This window comes from Arachis stenosperma, chromosome 5 (genome assembly GCF_014773155.1).
Source record: "Arachis stenosperma cultivar V10309 chromosome 5, arast.V10309.gnm1.PFL2, whole genome shotgun sequence".
In the NCBI taxonomy this organism is placed as follows: Eukaryota; Viridiplantae; Streptophyta; class Magnoliopsida; order Fabales; family Fabaceae; genus Arachis; species Arachis stenosperma.
Window position 1 is genome coordinate 20,239,415 of NC_080381.1, and position 19,989 is coordinate 20,259,403.

Here is a 19,989-nt window from a genome sequence, read left to right on the forward strand (position 1 = left end):
GATTTTTTATTCCTCTTGGCACCTCGGCTATTTGAACATTATAAGGAAAAGATGATACAAAATGAGGTCAATTCATGAATCCTATATTGAATCCAACCCTATTAAGCACATCTTCCACAATTCTTGTAACCTGATAACGTTCACCAAATTGATTAGCACGTAATCGAGCTAGAACATCATCGGCATTTTGACCACAAGGAATTAACTGAGAATTTTCTCTATTTATAAAAGCATCATTTTCATTTTGAAACAAATTTTCAAAACTTTTATTATTTCCTCTAGCATCTTGCCTTTCTCCTTCATCATAATCAACGATTCGGGCAATTCGCTCGACTTGCCTCGCAAGACGATCGAACTTCGATTCGTGAATAGCCATCATAGGATTTAGAATTGTGGTAATTTGTTGAGTCAATAAATTGACCAAATCATGATGACTTTCTTCCACATGTTATCGAAATGCTGCTATTAAGTAAAAAGAATTCGTTGTAGAACCCACATTATAATCATGAGAGTACTTAGATTGCTGTTGCGGTTTTTGAACATTGTTTACTCCACTTGTACTCCCAAATCAGATCAGAGGAACAAACCCACTTACTGGTGAACCATATCCAAGAGGAAGGCTATAAGGAGGCCAACCAGCAGTTACTTGGGGCTGAATAGGTGGTGGATTACCACATGGACGAGTATTGCACCCATTATTTCCAGCCTGCACATTAGTAACCGTGACACTTTCAGTTATAATAACACCTTCCAAACGTGAAGTAACATTCGAAGATTGTATAACTACCGGTACACTATTATTTGTGGATGAACCACCATTCACATTTGAAACTTCATCAGCCATGTGAATAATTCTTCCACTCCTTAATTGCATACACTAAGTAATACCAAAATCATTTGACACATTTAAATTTAAAACTATCTCACCGGGTGTGCCAATTTGTTTTGTTGATTTTTAGCAAATCGATGGTGGTTCGATATCTAATGGTCTGGGAACAAAACCTACTCCTTTTTGCGGGTACCAATTTTCTAAAAGTGCATCAAAGACCCTTTAATTAGACAAGATTTAAGAGAATCTGAAAATAAAATAAAGACTTTGAAAATAAATTTGCAAGAAAGATAAAGATTACTAGAAATTTAAAAAAAATAAAAGATAGTGGAAGGAACTCTACAGAAAAGAAAGCTCTTAATGGACTCAAAAATTCGCTGCGAATGTGAATTTGCGAGAGTATTTTTTGGTAAGAAATTCCAACTCTTGTATCTTCGAGCCCTCTCTTATTTATAGCCATTCCCTAACCAATCGATTTGAAATGTAACTTCCACGTATATAAAAATCGTAGGTAACCGTTCTCACTCTACTTCTTGATCTCGTAACGGCTGGAAAACAACCTTCGAGCCTCAAAATCTTTAATTTACCTTTTTTGAATAACTCCTTGACTTGTTAAGCTAATCAGACTCTAACTCGATATCCTTAAACACAAGATCTCTTTGATACCAACTCCCTTACAAGAGCTCACTGATAAACCCCATTTGTAGGGTTTATCTTGTATTAATTTTAGGAGATTTTAATACCTTTTACCCACATTTATTCAATGAATTAGCATGATTTTGTGATTTTCTCCCAATTTGTGCTTAGATGTGAAAATATGCTTTTTAGGCCTTTAACTTGATAATTTTAATCTCCCTTTGATTCTACTAGATGCCTTGATGTGTTTGTTAGTGATTTCAGATTGAAAAGGCTAGGAATGGATCAAAGGAGTGAAGAGAAAAGCATACAAAGTGGAGAAATCATGAAAAGCCAAAGATTTGAACTCGCCCATGGACGCGCGTGCGCACCAGGCGCTTACGCGCACCTTGCGAAATAGCCCATGGACGCGTACGCGTGCTGTGCGCGTACGCGTCGATGCTGATACTTGATTTTTAAGTGAATTCGCGCCCAGCGAATTCTCAGGAGTTGTGGGGCCCAATCCCAACCAACTTTGGCGCCAAAGATGTTATTTAAAGCCAAGGATTGAAGAGCAAAGGGAGATTCAATCATTCACACACATTAGAATTAGTTTAGAGTTAGTTTTAGAGAGAGAAGCTCTCACTTCTCTCTAGGATTATGATTAGAATTAGGTTTAGTTCTTAGATCTAGGCTTTAATCTTTGCTCTCATCTACTTCTACCTTTCAATTCCTTGTTGTTACATTCATTCTTCTTCTATTCTTTTGTTGTAATCTCTTTTATGTTGCTTCTATATTTTGTTGTAGATCTACTATTGTTCCTTCAATTTTCTTTCAATTTAATTTGAGGTAATTCATAATAAGTGTGTTTCTTTTGATTGTTGTTGTTAATTTCTTGCAATAATTGTTGTTAGATTCTATTCTTGTTATCAATTTGCTTTACTTTTCTTTTGTGCCTTCCAAGTGTTTGATGAAATGCTTGGTTGGATTTTAGTGTAGCTTTTGTTCCTCTTGGCTTTGGTTGAGTAATTAGTGACTCTTGAGTTATCTAATTCCCTTGTTGATTAATAATTAGAAGTTGCTAATTGATTTGAATGCCTCTAAAGCTAATCTTTCCTTTAGGAGTTGATTAGGACTTGAGGAATCAAATTGATTCATCCACTTGACTTTTCTCCATGGTTAGAGGTTAACTAAGTGGGAGCAATGAACAATTTGTGGTCACAATTGAGGAATATAACTAGGATAGGACTTCTAGTTCTCATATCTTGCCAAGAGCTTTGTTAGTTGTTAGTTTATTTTCCTTGCCATTTATATTTCTTGTCTAATATCTAAAAAACCCCAAAATACCTCATAACCAATAACAAGACACTTTATTACAGTTCCTAGGGAGAACGACCCGAGGTTTGAATACTTCAGTTTATAGATTTTAGGGGTTTGTTTTAGTGACAAACAAATTTTTGTATGAAAGGATTATTGTTGGTTTAGAGACTATACTTTACAACGAGATTTCATTAGTGAAATTCTAGACCGTCAAAAATCCAATCATCAAAAATGGCGCCGTTGCCGGGAAATTGCAATGGTGTTATGTTATTGGTTATTGTATATATGTGAATATTGTGAATAGCTTGCTTTTTGGATTGCTTGTTAGTTTTTGCTAGTCTTAGTATTTTGTTTCATTACTTCTTATTAGTTTTTGTTTCTTATTTTCTCTTGCTACCATGAATTCTCAATTTGGTTATGAGTGTGATTACAACTATATTATAGGTGATAAGAACTTCAATGAGAATGTGTATCAAGGATGGGACACTCAACGGTGGGAGGAGCCATATGCATATGATCAATCCTCATGGCAACAACCTCTACCAATGCACTATGAAGAAGAGCCAATTTTTGATGCATACCAATCTAATGGCTATGGTGAATTGGTGCACGAAATTGTGATCATCAATGGCACCATCAACATGGTACGCTCAATTGCAATCTCAACTCTTTATCACAACTTCGCACAACTAACCAGCAAGTGCACTAGGTCGTCCAAGTAATAAACCTTATGCGAGTAAGGGTCGATCCCACGGAGATTGTTGGTATGAAGCAAGCTATGGTCATCTTGTAAATCTCAGTCAGGCAGATTCAAATGGTTATGGATGATTTATGAATAAAACATAAAACAAGGATAGAGATACTTATGTAATTCATTGGTGAGAATTTCAGATAAGCGAATGGAGATGCTTTGTCCCTTCCGTCTCTCTGCTTCCTACTGTCTTCATCCAATCCTTCTTACTCCTTTCCATGGCAAGCTGTATGTTGGGCATCACCGTTGTCAGTGGTTACAGTCCCGTCCTCTCAGTGAAACTGTTCAACGCGCTCTGTCACAGCACGGCTAATCATCTGTCGGTTCTCAATCAGGTTGGAATAAAATCCAGTGATTCTTTTGCGTCTGTCACTAACGCCCAGCCTTCAGGAGTTTGAAGCTCGTCACAGTCATTCAATCCTTGAATCCTACTCAGAATACCATAGACAAGGTTTAGATCTTCCGGATTCTCTTGAATGCCGCCATCAATTCTAGCTTATACCACAAAGATTCCAATTAAGGGATCCAAGAGATATCCACTCAATCTAAGGTAGAACGGAGGTGGTTGTTAGGCACACGTTCATAGGTGAGAATGATGATGAGTGTCACGGATCATCACATTCATCAGGTTGAGGAACAAGTGATATCTTAGAACAAGAATAAGCCGAATTGAATAGAAGAACAATAGTAATTGCATTGATACTCGAGGTACAGCAGAGCTCCACACCTTAATCTATGGTGTGTAGAAACTCCACCGTTGAAAATACATAAGAACAAAGGTCTAGGCATGGCCGAATGGCCAGCCTCCCAAAGAGGGTTCAATCATAAAAACATGATCAAAAGATCTAAAGATCGAAAGACAAAAATACAATAGCAAAAGGTCCTATTTGTAGAGAACTAGTAGGCTAGGGTTTACAGGAATGAGTAAATGACATAAAAATCCACTTCCGGGCCCACTTGGTATGTGTTTGGGCTGAGCATTGAAGCTTTCATGTGTAGAGACTTTTCTTGGAGTTAAACACCAGCTTTTGTGCCAGTTTGGGCGTTTAACTCCCATTCTTGTGCCAGTTCCGGCGTTAAACGCCAGAATTCTTGAGCTGACTTGGAACGCCTGTTTGGGCCATCAAATCTCGGGCAAAGTATAGACTATTATACATTTCTGGAAAGCCCAGAATGTCTACTTTCCAACGCCGTAGAGAGCGCGCCAATTGGGCTTCTGTAGCTCCAGAAAATCCACTTCGAGTGCAGAGAGGTCAGAATCCAACAGCATCTGCAGTCCTTTTCAGCCTCTGAATCAGATTTTTGCTCAGGTCCCTCAATTTCAGCCAGAAAATACCTGAAATCACAGAAAAACACATAATCTCATAGTAAAGTCTAGAAAATTAAATTTTAACTAAAAACTAATAAAAATATAATAAAAACTAACTAAAATATACTAAAAACAATGCCAAAAAGCGTATAAATTATCCGCTCATCACAACACCAAACTTAAATTGTTGCTTGTCCCCAAGCAACTGAAAATCAAATAAGATAAAAAGAAGAGAATATGCAATGAATTCCAAAAACATCTATGAAGATCAGTATTAATTAGATGAGCGGGGCTTTTAGCTTTTTGCCTCTGAACAGTTTTGGCATCTCACTCTATCCTTTGAAATTCAGAATGATTGGCTTCTATAGGAACTCAGAATCTAGATAGTGTTATTGATTCTCCTAGTTAAGTATGATGATTCTTGAACACAGCTACTTTATGAGTCTTGGCTGTGGCTCAAAGCACTCTGTCTTCCAGTATTACTACCGGATACATACATGCTACAGACACATAACTGGGTGAACCTTTTCAGATTATGACTCAGCTTTGCTAGAGTCCCCAATTAGAGGTGTCCAGGGTTCTTAAGCACACTCTTTTTGCCTTGGATCACAACTTTAGATATCTTTCTTTTTCTTTTTCTTTTCATTTTTTTTGTATTCACTGCTTTTTCTTGCTTCAAGAATCATTTTTATGATTTTTCAGATCCTCAGTAACATGTCTCCTTTTTCATCATTCTTTCAAGAGCCAACATTCATGAACAACAAATTCAAAAGACATATGCACTGTTCAAGCATACATTCAGAAGTCAAAGTAATGCCACCACATCAAAATAATTAATCTGTTATAAAATTCAAAATTCATGCAATTCTTCTCTTTTTCAATTAAGAACATTTTTCATTTAAGAAAGGTGATGGATTCATAGGAAATTCATAACTTTAAGGCATAGACACTAAGACACTAATGATCATAAGACATAAACATAAGCATACAAATTCGAAAAACAGGAGAATAAAGAACAAGGAGATTAAAGAACAGGTCCACCTTAGTGATGGCGGCTTGTTCTTCCTCTTGAAGATCTTATGGAGTGCTTGAGCTCCTCAATGTCTCTTCCTTGCCTTTGTTGCTCATCTCTCATGATTCTTTGATCTTCTCTAATTTCATGGAGGAGGATGGAATGTTCTTGGTGCTCCACCCTTAGTTGTCCCATGTTGGAACTCAATTCTCCTAGGGAAGTGTTGATTTGCTCCCAATAGTTTTGTGGAGGAAAGTGCATCCCTTAAGGCATCTCAGGGATTCATGGTGAGTGGGATCTCTTGTTTGCTCCATCATTTTCTTAGTGATGGGCTTGTCCTCATCAATGAGGATGTCTCCCTCTATGTCAATTCCAACTGAATAACAGAGGTGACAAATGAGATGAGGAAAGGCTACCCTTGCCAAGGTAGAGGACTTGTCCGCCACCTTATAAAGTTCTTGGGCTATAACCTCATGAACTTCTACTTCCTCTCCAATCATGATGCTATGAATCATGATGGCCCGGTCTATAGTAACTTCGGACTGGTTGCTAGTGGGAATGATTGAGCGTTGGATAAACTCCAACCATCCCCTAGCCATGGGCTTGAGGTCATGCCTTCTCAGTTGAACCGGCTTCCCTCTTGAATCTCTCTTCCATTGAGCGCCCTCTTCACAAATGTCTATGAGGACTTGGTCCAACCTTTGATCAAAGTTGACCCTTCTAGTGTAAGGGTGTTCATCTCCTTGCATCATGGGCAAGTTGAATGCCAACCTTACATTTTCCAGACTAAAATCTAAGCATTTCTCCCGTACCATTGTAAGCCAATTCTTTGGATCCGGGTTCACACTTTGATCATGGTTCTTGGTGATCCATGCATTGGCATAGAACTCTTGAACCATTAAGATTCTGACTTGTTGAATGGGGTTGGTAAGAACTTCCCAACCTCTTCTTCGGATCTCATGTCGGATCTCCGGATATTCACTCTTTTTGAGTTTGAAAGGGACCTCGGGGATCACCTTCTTCATGGCCACAACTTCATAGAAGTAGTCTTGATGCACCCTTGAGATGATTCTCTCCATCTTCCATGACTCGGATGTGGAAGCTTTTGCCTTTCCTTTCCTCTTTCTAGAGGTTTCTCCGGCCTTAGGTGCCATAAATGGTTATGTAAAAACAAAAAGCAATGCTTTTACCACACCAAACTTAGAAGGTTTGCTCGTCCTCGAGCAAAAGAAGAAAGAAGAAAGTAGAAGAAGAAGAAATGGAGGAGATGGAGGGGGTTTTGTGGTTCGGCCAAGGGGGAGAAGTAGTGTTTAGGTTGTGTGAAAATGAGGTGGTGAAGATGGGTTTATATAGGGGTGGAGAGAGGGGTAGGGTTCGGTCATGTATGGGTGGGTTTGGGAGGGAAAGTGTTTTGAATTTGAATGGTGAGGTAGGTAGGGTTTTATGAAGGATGGATGTGAGTGGTGAAGAGAATGGTAAGATTTGATAGGTGTGGGGTTTTTGGGGAAGAGGTGTTGAGGTGATTGGTGAATGGGTGAAGAAGAGAGAGAGTGGTGGGGTAGGTGGGGATCCTGTGGGGCCCACAGATCCTGAGGTGTCAAGGATAAGTCATCCCTGCACCAAGTGGCGAGCAAAATTGCTCTTTCTGCCAATCCTGGCGTTAAACGCCGGGCTGGTGCCCATTTTTGGCGTTTAACGCCAGCTTGGTGCCCATTCCTGGCATTAAACGCCAGTCTGGTGCCCCTTTCTGGCGTTAAACGCCCAGAATGGTGCCAGACTGGGCGTTAAACGCCCATTTACTGCCCTTACTGGCGTTTAATACTGAAGTGTAAGGGTGTTCATACCCTGGGTCGAGCTGTCCGACCCGGGATGTTCGACAGACAAAGCGACCGACCTCTTCAGGTCAGGACAACCCGACCTCTCCTCAAAGAGCTCGGCCAAGTCACAGGAAAGCCCAAACGAAGGGCCCAAATAGAGGAACGCGCCCCAAATCCAAGGGCAGCCCAAGCCCATAGAGATAAAGGCGGTTCCCTTAAAGATGACCTCACTGAAAGATAAAGATAAGATAAGATAACTAACTTATCTTATCCGCAAGAGGCCACATCTCACCATTATAAATACACTGGAGCACCCAGGTATAGCTCATACTCTGATTCTACTTAATACCTGCTTAATACCCTTGCTAACTTAAGCATCGGAGTCTCTTGCAGGTACCCCCCACCCTCCGGGGACGAAGGATCAACACAACCACCAAGTCCAACAAGTCGGAGACACCAGCTCCGGCCGATACCCACCTGTCGGACACGTCGGTTCCGACCAACACAGACGATCTCATCCAAGATCGACCTACAGTTTCAGGTAACCCTCGGAACATTGGCGCCGTTGCCAGGGAACTTGGAAGTCATCCCATTGACATGGCAGATGACCATGACAACGACCACGATTCAGGTTTGGAAGACAGAACGCCGCATAAAAACGCGGACACAATACTCAAAGATACTCCAGAAACCAATGGAGACAAAAATTCATCAAATCCAGGAGTAATAGAAGCACTTCAAAATCGATTGGAGCAACTCGAGAAAGAAGCCCAACATCGACGTGAAAAGGAAGAAGATCTACGTCGGGAGATAAGGCGGCGCAGAGAACTAGAAGATAAGCTTGTAAAACTCGAAGCCGATCTTAAAACTAAAGCTACTCGATCATCCGCAGAAGATAGCTCTCAGAAAGATCAAGATCCATTCACCAGAGAAATTATGAAGACCAAAATTCTAAAAGATTTCAAGCTTCCGGATATGACTCTATATGACGGCACCTCGGATCCCAACCATCATCTCAGCAACTTCAGAAGTAGAATGTACCTCACAGATGCCTCAGATACAGTCCGCTGCAAAGCCTTTCCAACAACTCTCACCAAGACAGCCATTAAATGGTTTGACAACCTACCTCCAAAATCCATCTCGAGTTTCGACGATCTGGCCAAGAAGTTCCTGGCCCGATTCTCCATACAAAAGGACAAAGCCAAACACGCACCTAGCCTACTAGGGATCAAGCAAGGAGATCGGGAGAGCCTTCGCAACTACATGGAAATATTCAACAAAACATGCATGGACATACAAAGTCTACCAACAGAGGCTGCCATTATGGGCCTTATAAATGGACTACGAGAAGGACCATTTAGCCAATCTATATCAAAGAGATACCCTACATCCTTAGACGAAGTACAAGAACGGGCACAAAAATACATCAACATGGAGGAAAACTCTCGACTTGGCTAAACCTCAAGGTTCGGCTCTGCCTACCGAGATAAAGAATCCAAGAAAAAGGAAGATCGCTCCGGAGAGAAAATCAAAAAATATCATAACTATACTCCTCTTAGGGTATCCTTGGTAGATGTTTACAAAGAAGTCTGCCATACAGAGAAAATCCCTCCAGCTCGGCCACTTAAAGGAAAAAGAGGAGGAGGAAATCGGAATGAATACTGTGAGTATCACCGACTTCGAGGGCATTCCACCAACGAATGCTTTGACTTGAAAAACGTCATAGAAAAACTAGTAAGAGAAGGAAAGCTAGATCGGTTTTTGGCCAATCGGGATGACGAACCAAGAAAAAGAAGAAGGGATGAGGATGTTGGACGATCTGAACGATCACCTCGCACACCGGAAAGACACGTTCACGTAATACACGGCAGATTTACCGGAGGGGAAATCTCCAAATCATCCCAAAAGTGACACCTCAAAGAAGTATACCACGTCGAAGGAAAAAAGGAAGCCCCAGACATCTCAGCAATCACGTTTACCAAGAAAGATGCATCCGGAATCATCTCGGGACACGACAACCCCATGGTCATTACGATCATACTGGCAAACGCCAACCTTCACCGTACATTAATTGACCAGGGAAGCTCTGCCGACATCTTATTCAAAACTGCCTTCGACAAACTCGGTCTAGACGAAAAAGAGCTAAGAGCATACCCGAACAGCCTGTTCGGACTAGGAGATGCCCCAGTTCAACCGCTGGGATACGTATCACTGCATACAACCTTCGGAAAGGGGAACCAATCCAGAACACTCAAGATAGACTACATCGTGGTCGACGTAAGCTCAGCCTACAATGCCTTAATAGGTCGGACAACGTTAAATCAACTGGTGCAATAGTTTCAACCCCACATCTATGTATGAAATTCCCTTCTATGCTACTTTAAGAAAAGGAAAAACAGTTCGAATGGACGACAGAATGTGAGCAAGCCTTCCTAGACTTCAAGGAGTTCTTAGGACGGCCACCTATCCTATCTCGGCCATGAGAAGGAGAGCCGCTCATATTATATCTCGCAGTAGGGAGCCGGGCAATAGCCTCAGCACTAGTTAGAGAAGACGAACATGGGCAAAAATCCGTCTACTTCATTAGCAAAGCACTACAGGGATCCGAGCTGAACTACCAAAAAATAGAAAAGTTTGCCTACACTCTGATCCTCACATTCCGGTGGCTTCGCCCATATTTCCAAGCGCATACCATTAAAGTTCGAACCAACCAACTCATAAAATGGATATTGCAGAAAATAGATCTAGCAGGAAGAATCCTACAATGGGCAATCGAGTTGTCCGAATTCGACCTCCAATACGAGGCGCGTACAGCAATCAAATCGCAACACCTGGCCGACTTCATCGCAGAATTTACAGACATCCCGGAAATCCCCATAGAATGGAACATATACGTAGACGGATCCTCGAATAAAACAGGAAGCAGTGCGGGTGTGATAATTGAGAGCAACCAAGGAACTCAACTTGAGCTCTCCCTTAAATTCAGATTCCCGGCCTCAAACAACCAGGCAGAATACGAAGCACTATTAGCTGGTCTGAAGCTGGCTAGGGAGGTTGGAGCTCGGAAACTCAACATCTACAGTGACTCACAAGCCATTACCTCACAAATAACAGGAAGCTACCAAGCCAAAGATCCGACCATGAAAAAATATTTGGATAAAACCAAAGAACAGCTCGGACAACTCGGGGAATATAGGATCCACCACATACCTCGTGAGCAAAATGCCCGAGCTGACGCCCTTTCAAAATTAGCCAGCACCAAACCAGGGGGCAACAACAGAAGCCTCATCCATGAGGTATTACAGAACCCGTCAATAGCGAAAGAAGAAAGAATCCTAGCCATAATAGGTCGGGATCAAGGATGGATGACCCCCATAATAAACTACCTCAAAACAGAAGAACTCCCTACAGATGAAAAGGAGGCAAAGAGGCTAAAAAGGGAGGCACAGTACTACACTATCATAAACAACACGTTGTACAAAAGAGGGATATCAACACCTTTAGTAAAATGCGTACCAACTTCCAACACAAAGGAAGTCTTGGAGGAAGTACACAGCGGCATTTGTGGAAATCATCTCGGAGCGCAAGCTCTCACCAAAAAGATACTCCGGGCGGGATTCTATTGGCCAACTCTACAAAAGGAGGCTACAGAATTTGTAAGGACATGTCCACCATGCCAGAAGCATGCCAACTTTCACATTGCCCCACCAGAAAAGCTCATCAGCGTGACCTCACCCTGGCCATTTGCAAAATGGGGACTCGACCTTCTCGGACCCTTCCCACAGGGATCGGGACAAGTAAAATTCCTCATAGTAGGAGTAGACTATTTCACAAAATGGATCGAGGCAGAACCCCTGGCCAACGCCACCGCTCAAAGAAGTCGAAAATTCCTATATAGGAACATTATTACGAGGTTCGGGGTACCATACTCCATCACCACGGACAACGGTACCCAATTTACAGAGGCAGGCTTCAGAAAATTGGTGGCCAACTTGAACATAAAACACCAGTTCACCTCCGTCGAACATCCCCAAGCCAATGGACAAGCCGAAGCGGCTAACAAAGTCATATTGGCCGGACTAAAGCGGAGGCTACAAGAAGCAAAGGGAGCCTGGGCCGAGGAACTTCCACAAGTCCTATGGGCGTATCGAACAACCCCCCATTCTACTACAAATGAATCACCATTCCGACTAGCATACGGAGCGGAGGCAATGATTCCAATAGAAATCAAAGAAGGATCTCCCCGAGTAGTCCACTACAATGAACAAGCAAACTCCCAACTTCAGAGAGAAGAGCTCGACTTGCTACCCGAAATCCAAGAAAGAGCTCGGATCAGGGAAGAAGCTCTAAAGCGACGAATGGCTTCCAGATATAATCAAAAGGTAGTGCTGAGAAGTTTTGCAGAGAATGATCTCATCCTAATCAGAAATGACATTGGAACAACTCGACTCGGAGAAGGAAAGCTGACAGCAAACTGGAAAGGACCCTACCGAGTCATTGAAGTACTGGGGAAGGGCTACTACAGACTGTTCGAGCTTGATGGACGAGAGCTTCCTCGATCATGGCAGCCTGCAACCTAAGAAGGTACTACAGTTAGAAAAGGTAAAGGATCTCACTAAATGGATGCGCTCTTTTTCCTGAAAAGGTTTTTTAATGAGGCACCATGTCGAGACCTAAATCATACCGACTTAAAGGAACAAGAAAATTCCCACATGTATATATTTGCATTTTTTCTTTGAATAAAGTTTATTTAGATATTCTACAAGATTCCAAGACGCATTAATCTGAAGTATTCATCGTCCGATTATAAGCAACAGGTCGGCAGAAAGTGAAAAACAAATTCACTGCGCGACCACGATAAAGACAATCGTCCGATAAAGGTGAAAACACGATTCACCCAAAGGACGATCTAAAGACGCCAACCATTTTCTACAAATCGGCAAAGATGAACACAGAATAATGTAAGAAGTTATCGAAAGCAATCCAAAAAAAGAACCTGACGAGGTCTTACAGATAGCTAATATAATAACTTAAAGACTGGCCGACGTTCAGAAGTCGGACCAAGTCAACCCAAGTTATAAGTAAACCCTGGAAAGAGATCTGGCCAACCCTATTAAAGAGGATTACTTTAACGTAGAAGGGCCTGACATAACAAAGTCAGCCCAAAACTAAAAAGTTATACAAGTAGTCCCTGAAAGAGATCTGACAAAGATCCAAGAAAGAGGACTACAAAAAATAACTTAAAGGAGACCGATATAACCAAGTCGGACTCCTACCATTAAAAAGTTATCAAAGTAATCCCTGGAAGAGACCTGACAAAGGTCCAAAAAAGAGGATTACAGAAATAACTTAAAGGAGACCGACATAACCAAGTCGGACTCCTATCACTCAAAAAGTTATACAAGTAGTCCCTGAAAGAGATCTGACAAAGATCCAAGAAAGAGGACTACGAAAAATAACTTAAAGGAGACAGATATAACCAAGTCGGACTCCTACCATTAAAAAGTTATCAAAGTAATCCCTGGAAGAGACCTGACAAAGGTCCAAAAAAGAGGATTACAGAAATAACTTAAAGGAGACCGACATAACCAAGTCGGACTCCTATCACTAAAAAAGTTATACAAGTAGTCCCTGAGAGAGATCTGACAAAGATACAAGAAAGAGAACTACGAAAAATAACTTAAAGGAGACCGACATAACCAAATCGGACTCCTGCCACTAAAAAGTTATCAAAGTAATCCCTGGAAGAGACCTGACAAAGGTCCAAAAAAGAGGATTACAGAAATAACTTAAAGGGGGACCAACGCAAAAGAACCACCAAGAAACAAGTTGGACCTATAAGTCACAAACCTCAAAGGATCCAAGCTACAAACAATAAAACAAAGCAATCCGAAGAGGTCGAAATACAAGATTTCAAACATCAGTAGAAAACTGAAAAGATACCAAGTCAAAAAACTACCTCTGTTACTCCACAAAAGTTATAAGGCCCGGAAGGCCACCAAAACCTACCGTGAAGGGAAAGCGAGCTACCTTTTGTTTTTCAAAATAAAAAGTTGCTAAACAAGCAACTAGAAAATGTCAATGAAAAGTTTTAAAAAGCCCACAAGCCAGGCCAACTATACATCCAGAAAGAGATCAGCAAATATCTGGAGCCTTCTTGGCAGCGTCAGGACAAGGGGAAGGGGGACGAGTCTGAAGGGGGACGACATCTACGGTTCCATCATCCCGGTTCAGAATCTGGCAATCCGGATCAGATGTAATGGGAAGAACAGAGGAGGTCGACACCTTAAGAGAAGGCACTGGGGGAGGATCAGCCTCATCATCATCCTGGTCATCAGGGACAATCTTACCATCCCTCACGACATTGTCCAGGCTGATGAGAGTCAAGTCGGCATCAGGAGCAACAACCCGGAACTGTTCCATCAGGTTCTCGGAGGCAGCAGTTACGCTACCCACAAGGTGACCTTGAAGCTCACCATAATTAACCCGAGCTGTTTCCAAATCTTCCCGAAGATACATCAATTCCCTATAAGCCGAGACATAGCTATCCTTATGTTTCAATGCCATGTCTTTGGCCAGCTTCAAAGAAGCAGCAAGGGCAATAGAGCTGGCCTTCTCACCCTCCAGCTCTTTCTCCACCTTCGCCAACTTCACCTCCAACTCCTCCTTCAGACCATTGATTCGATCAAATTCTGACTTGGCCTCTTCCATAAAAGATTTTGTGGCATGAATCGGAATCCCCTGAATTGTTCGGAATATAGCGGCACCCATATGAGCCATCTTCATACTACTTTTAGTGATAAAATCCATATGCTGAAGAAGAGAAACATCGTCCATAGAAAGCCCACCATAGGGGGCAATTTGCTGGTCGACAAACTCGATAGCATCAAAATCTGGGGCATCCAGGTTAAAGGGCTCGGATGACTTTTGCTTCTTACAAGGAGGGGCACCAGGAGCTGTAGCAGAAGATTGCGGAGGATCGACCAAGCGAACCCAAGGAATAGGAATTGCTTTCCTCGGCCCGGGAGAACTAGGTACAGGAGGTTTAACTGGAACCTGGGAAGATCCCTCTCCGGCCGCCTTGGCCGAAATGTTTAAAGCAGCAGTTGCCTTCTTCGCCTTCTTGAAGGCCTTCATAGAGTCATTATTTTTCGACATCTCTGAAGAACACAAAATCAACCACAAAAGACAAATTACAACATAGAAGAAGAAAAAAGCTCGGAAAGCAAGTATAAAATAAAGCAGACAGTACCCAAAGCAGCCCAAACCAAAGATGGATCACTCAAAAATCTCTTCGTATCCAGATGGGGAGGCTTCCCCCACAAATCTTCAAGAACAACTACAAAGGCCCGCTCAACCTCACTATGCATTTCCTATATGTAATGCAGCACTCTTACATTCTTTTGCCACTCTAGAGGAAAAGCAGGCTCGTCATTTTCATCAAGAAAAAAGGGGCGGGCTCCCTCGACAGCTCGAACTTTAAAGAAGTAGTTCTTGAAGTCCTTAAAGGACTCGTCATACATCGCAAACACTTTATGGCCCTGGGCGGACCGGAAAGAAACCCAAGAAGCCTTCTTTTTTGAAGAACCGCCAGGCTTGGCAGAAACAAACAAATAAAGAAACAGAGTCTGGGAAGGTGTTAGATCTAGTTCACGGCAGAGAAGTTGAAAAATTTTAATAAAACCCCAGGAATTGGGGTGAAGCTGGGATGGAGCTATATTACACGACCACAACAGGTCGGTTTCAAAAGCAGTAAAAGGAAAAGTAACATTCAACTGGCTGAAAAAGTATTCATAGGCATAGAAGAAGGGACGCTCCCTCTCAATGGAAGTCGGAAAGCAAACCCTCTCATCAGAATCAGGAGCAACAAGCTCGTAATCCCCCTCGCGAGCATTGTCACCACAAATCCTATGACGCTTCCTCAGCTCTGTGCAAAATTCAGCATCCACAACGGAAACACACAACAAAACAAGGGAGTCCAGCCAATCGGACATCCCCTCGGGAACTCTGGAAGACATCTCTACAATGTTATTGCGAGAAGACACGAGGCCAACTAAATCCTACAAGTAAGAAAAAAAGATAGGGGTTACTACAAATATCTCGGATAGGGAGAAAATAACTCGGTCAATACTTCTCAGATGATGAAACCACGAAAAGGAAAACCCCAAGACTCAAACCAAAGTCCTGGGGCATCCTTTGGAGGCAATAACAAAGCAAGGATTCAAGAAATTTCTACAGCTTACGCCCCGGCACTCATCAGAAAGAAAATAAAGTCTCAAAGGAAACAAAGGAAACACAAAGTCACCACCTTTCTACAGTCTATCAGCAAAAAGCATTATCAAACATCAAAAATGCCAAGCAAAAAATCACCAAAGACGCAAACTTTTTCAGAATCAAGCAAAAATCATCATCAAAGGCGCAACCAGAAGCGGCGACAACATGCAAAAGCCCTAAGAAAAGATTCAAGCAACGAGAAAAGCAAAAGACTCGCACCAAAAAACGAAGAAAATCCAGAACACGCAAATAATCAAGCATGGTAAAAATAGAAAGATCCCAACTTTCTCTGAGCAAAATTCAAACTTTCTACCGACATATAAAAGAACAGAGGAAGAAAAATCGAACCTGGAGAAATAGAAGAAAAATCTCGAAAGGAGAGCCGAAGAGCAGAAGCAACAAAGCCACCCCTCGAAGCGAAAAACCGCAAAGATAGAAGGAGAAAATCTGGTAATCACCCCTCTTCCACAGAGAGCAATGACAGAACAGACGTTGCAGGAAGAAGTTATGAAAGAAACAGAAAATGAGAGAGTAAAGGGAGAAGTTACGAAGAAAAGCGAAGAAGAGAAACCATTTTTTGAGAAAATTCAAAATAAAAGCTAGGAGAAAACGGGGCAATTAATACCAATTAATGAAGGTACTAAACCCTTTTACGTTCCCAAAGCAAAGCGCTGATATAAAAACGCGCGCCTTTAGAGGAAAACGTTCTACATTCAAAAGATTCTACAAAAAGAAGAAATCGACAAAATGCTTGAGTTCGGCTTCGTCATGAAAGGACCGAAGTCAAAAACTCGACCTCAACAAAAAGACCGAGCTCAAGCAGGGGCACTGTTCATACCCTGGGTTGAGCTGTCCGACCCGGGATGTTCGACAGACAAAGCGACCGACCTCTTCAGGTCAGGGCAACCCGACCTCTCCTCAAAGAGCTCGGCCAAGTCACAGAAAAGCCCAAACGAAGGGCCCAAATAGAGGAACGCGCCCCAAATCCAAGGGCAGCCCAAGCCCATAGAGATAAAGGCAGTTCCCTTAAAGATGACCTCACTGAAAGATAAAGATAAGATAAGATAACTAACTTATCTTATCCGCAAGAGGCCACATCTCACCATTATAAATACACTGGAGCACCCAGGTATAACTCATACTCTGATTCTACTTAATACCTGCTTAATACCCTTGCTAACTTAAGCATCAGTCTCTTGCAGGTACCCCCACCCTCCGGGGACGAAGGATCAGCACCACCACCAAGTCCAACAAGTCGGACACACCAGCTCCGGCCGATACCCACCTGCCGGACATGTCGGTTCTGACCAACACAGACGATCTCATCCAAGATCGACCTACAGTTTCAGGTAACTCTCGGAACAGGTTTTATGAAGGATGGATGTGAGTGGTGAAGAGAATGGTAAGATTTGATAGGTGTGGGGTTTTTGGGGAAGAGGTGTTGAGGTGATTGGTGAATGGGTGAAGAAGAGAGAGAGTGGTGGGGTAGGTGGGGATCCTGTGGGGTCCACAGATCCTGAGGTGTCAAGGATAAGTCATCCCTGCACCAAGTGGCGAGCAAAATTGCTCTTTCTGCCAATCCTGGCGTTAAACGCCGGGCTGGTGCCTATTTTTGGCGTTTAACGCCAGCTTGGTGCCCATTCCTGGCATTAAACGCCAGTCTGGTGCCCCTTTCTGGCGTTAAACGCCCAGAATGGTGCCAGACTGGGCGTTAAATGCCCATTTGCTGCCCTTACTGGCGTTTAAACGCCAGCAAGGTTTTCCTCCGGGGTGTGCTGTTTTTCTTTCTGTTTTTCATTCTGTTTTTGCTTTTTCAATTGATTTTGTGACTTTACATGATCATCAACCTACAGAAAACATAAAATAACAAAGGAAAATAGATAAATATAGCATTGGGTTGCCTCCCAACAAGCGTTTCTTTAATGTCAGTAGCTTGACAGTGGGCTCTCATGGAGCCTCACAGGTACTCAGAGCAATGTTGGAACCTCCCAACACCAAACTTAGAGTTTGAATGTGGGAGATCAACACCAAACTTAAAAGCTAGTTGTGGCCTCCCAACACCAAACTTAGAGTTTGACTGTGGGGGCTCTGTTTGGCTCTGTTTTGAGAGAAGCTCTTCATGCTTCCTCTCCATGGTTACAGGGGGATATCCTTGAGCCTTAAACACAAAGGATTTTTCATTCACTTGAATGATCAATTCTCCTCTGTCAACATCAATCACAGCCTTTGCTGTGGCTAGGAAAGGTCTGCCAAGGATGATGGATTCATCCATGCACTTCTCAGTCTCTAGGACTATGAAATCAGCAGGGATGTAATGGTCTTCAACCTTCACCAAAACATCCTCTACAAGTCCATAAGCTTGTTTTTTTGAATTGTCTGCCATCTCTAGTGAGATTCTTGCAGCTTGTACCTCAAAGATCCCTAGCTTCTCCATTACAGAGAGAGGCATGAGGTTTATACTTGACCCTCAGTCACACAGAGCCTTCTTAAAGGTCATGGTGCCTATGGTACAAGATATTGAGAACTTCCCAGGGTCTTGTCTCTTTTGAGGTAATTTCTGCCTAGACAAGTCATCCAGTTCTTTGGTGAGCAAAGGGGGTTCATCCTCCCAAGTCTCATTACCAAATAACTTGTCATTTAGCTTCATGATTGCTCCAAGGTACTTAGCAACTTGCTCTTCAGTGACATATTCGTCCTCTTCAGAGGAAGAATACTCATCAGAGCTCATGAATGGCAGAAGTAAACCCAATGGAATCTCTATGGTCTTAGTGTGAGCCTCAGATTCCCATGGTTCCTCATTAGAGAACCCATTGGAGGCCAGTGGACGTCCATTGAGGTCTTCTTCAGTGGCGATCACTTCCTCTTCCTCCTCTCCAAGTTCGGCCATGTGGGTCATGTTAATGGCCTTGCATTCTCCTTTTGGATTCTCTTCTGTATTGCTTGGAAGAGTACTAGGAGGGAGTTCAGTAATTTTCTTGCTCAGCTGTCCCACTTGTGCCTCCAAATTTCTAATGGAGGACCTTGTTTCAGTCATGAAACTTTGAGTGGTTTTGATTAGATCAGAGACCATGGTTGCTAAGTCAGAGTGGCTCTGCTTAGAATTCTCTGTCTGTTGCTGAGAAGATGATGGAAAAGGCTTGCCATTGCTAAACCTATTTCTTCCACCATTATTGTTGTTGAAACCTTGTTGAGGTCTCTGTTGATCCTTCCATGATAGATTTGGATGATTTCTCCATGAAGGATTATAGGTGTTTCTATAGGGTTCTCCCATGTAATTCACTTCTTCCATTGAAGGGTTCTCAGGATCATAAGCTTCTTTTTCAGATGAAGCGTCCTTAGTACTGCCTGGTGCAGCTTGCATTCCAGACAGACTTTGAGAAATCATATTGACTTGCTGAGTCAATATTTTGTTCTGAGCCAGTATGGCATTCAGAGTATCAATCTCAAGAACTCCTTTCTTCTGATTCGTCCCATTGTTCACAGGATTCCTTTCAGAAGTGTACATGAATTGGTTATTTGCAACCATTTCAATGAGTTCTTGAGCTTCTACAGGCATCTTCTTCAGATGAAAAGATCCTCCAGCAGAGCTATCCAATGACATCTTGGACAGTTCAGACAGACCATCATAGAAGATACCTATGATGCTCCATTCAGAAAGCATGTCAGAAGGACACTTTCTGATCAATTGTTTGTATCTTTCCCAAGCTTCATAGAGGGATTCACCTTCCTTCTGTCTGAAGGTTTGAACTTTCACTCTAAGCTTACTCAATTTTTGAGGTGGAAAGAACTTTGCCAAGAAGGTATTGACTAGCTTTTCCCAAGAGTTCAGGCTTTCTTTAGGTTGTGAGTCCAACCATATTCAAGCTATGTCTCTTACAGCAAAAGGGAATAGCATAAGTCTATAGACCTCAGGGTCAACCCTATTGGTCTTGATAGTGTCACAGATATGCAAGAATTCAGCTAAAAACTGATGAAGATCTTCCAATGGAAGTCCATGGAACTTGCAATTCTGTTGCATTAGAGAAACTAATTGAGGCTTAAGCTCAAAGTTGCTTGCTCCAA

At 42.3% G+C, this 19,989-nt stretch overlaps 1 non-coding gene across 1 annotated transcript; it reads left to right on the plus strand.

Annotated features, from left to right (window-relative positions):
- Positions 1 to 19,582: 19,582 nt before the first annotated feature.
- Positions 19,583 to 19,690, plus strand: LOC130983913 (small nucleolar RNA R71). Its single transcript, XR_009087881.1, has one exon. It is a non-coding gene; the product is annotated as a small nucleolar RNA R71 (small nucleolar RNA).
- Positions 19,691 to 19,989: the final 299 nt, after the last annotated feature.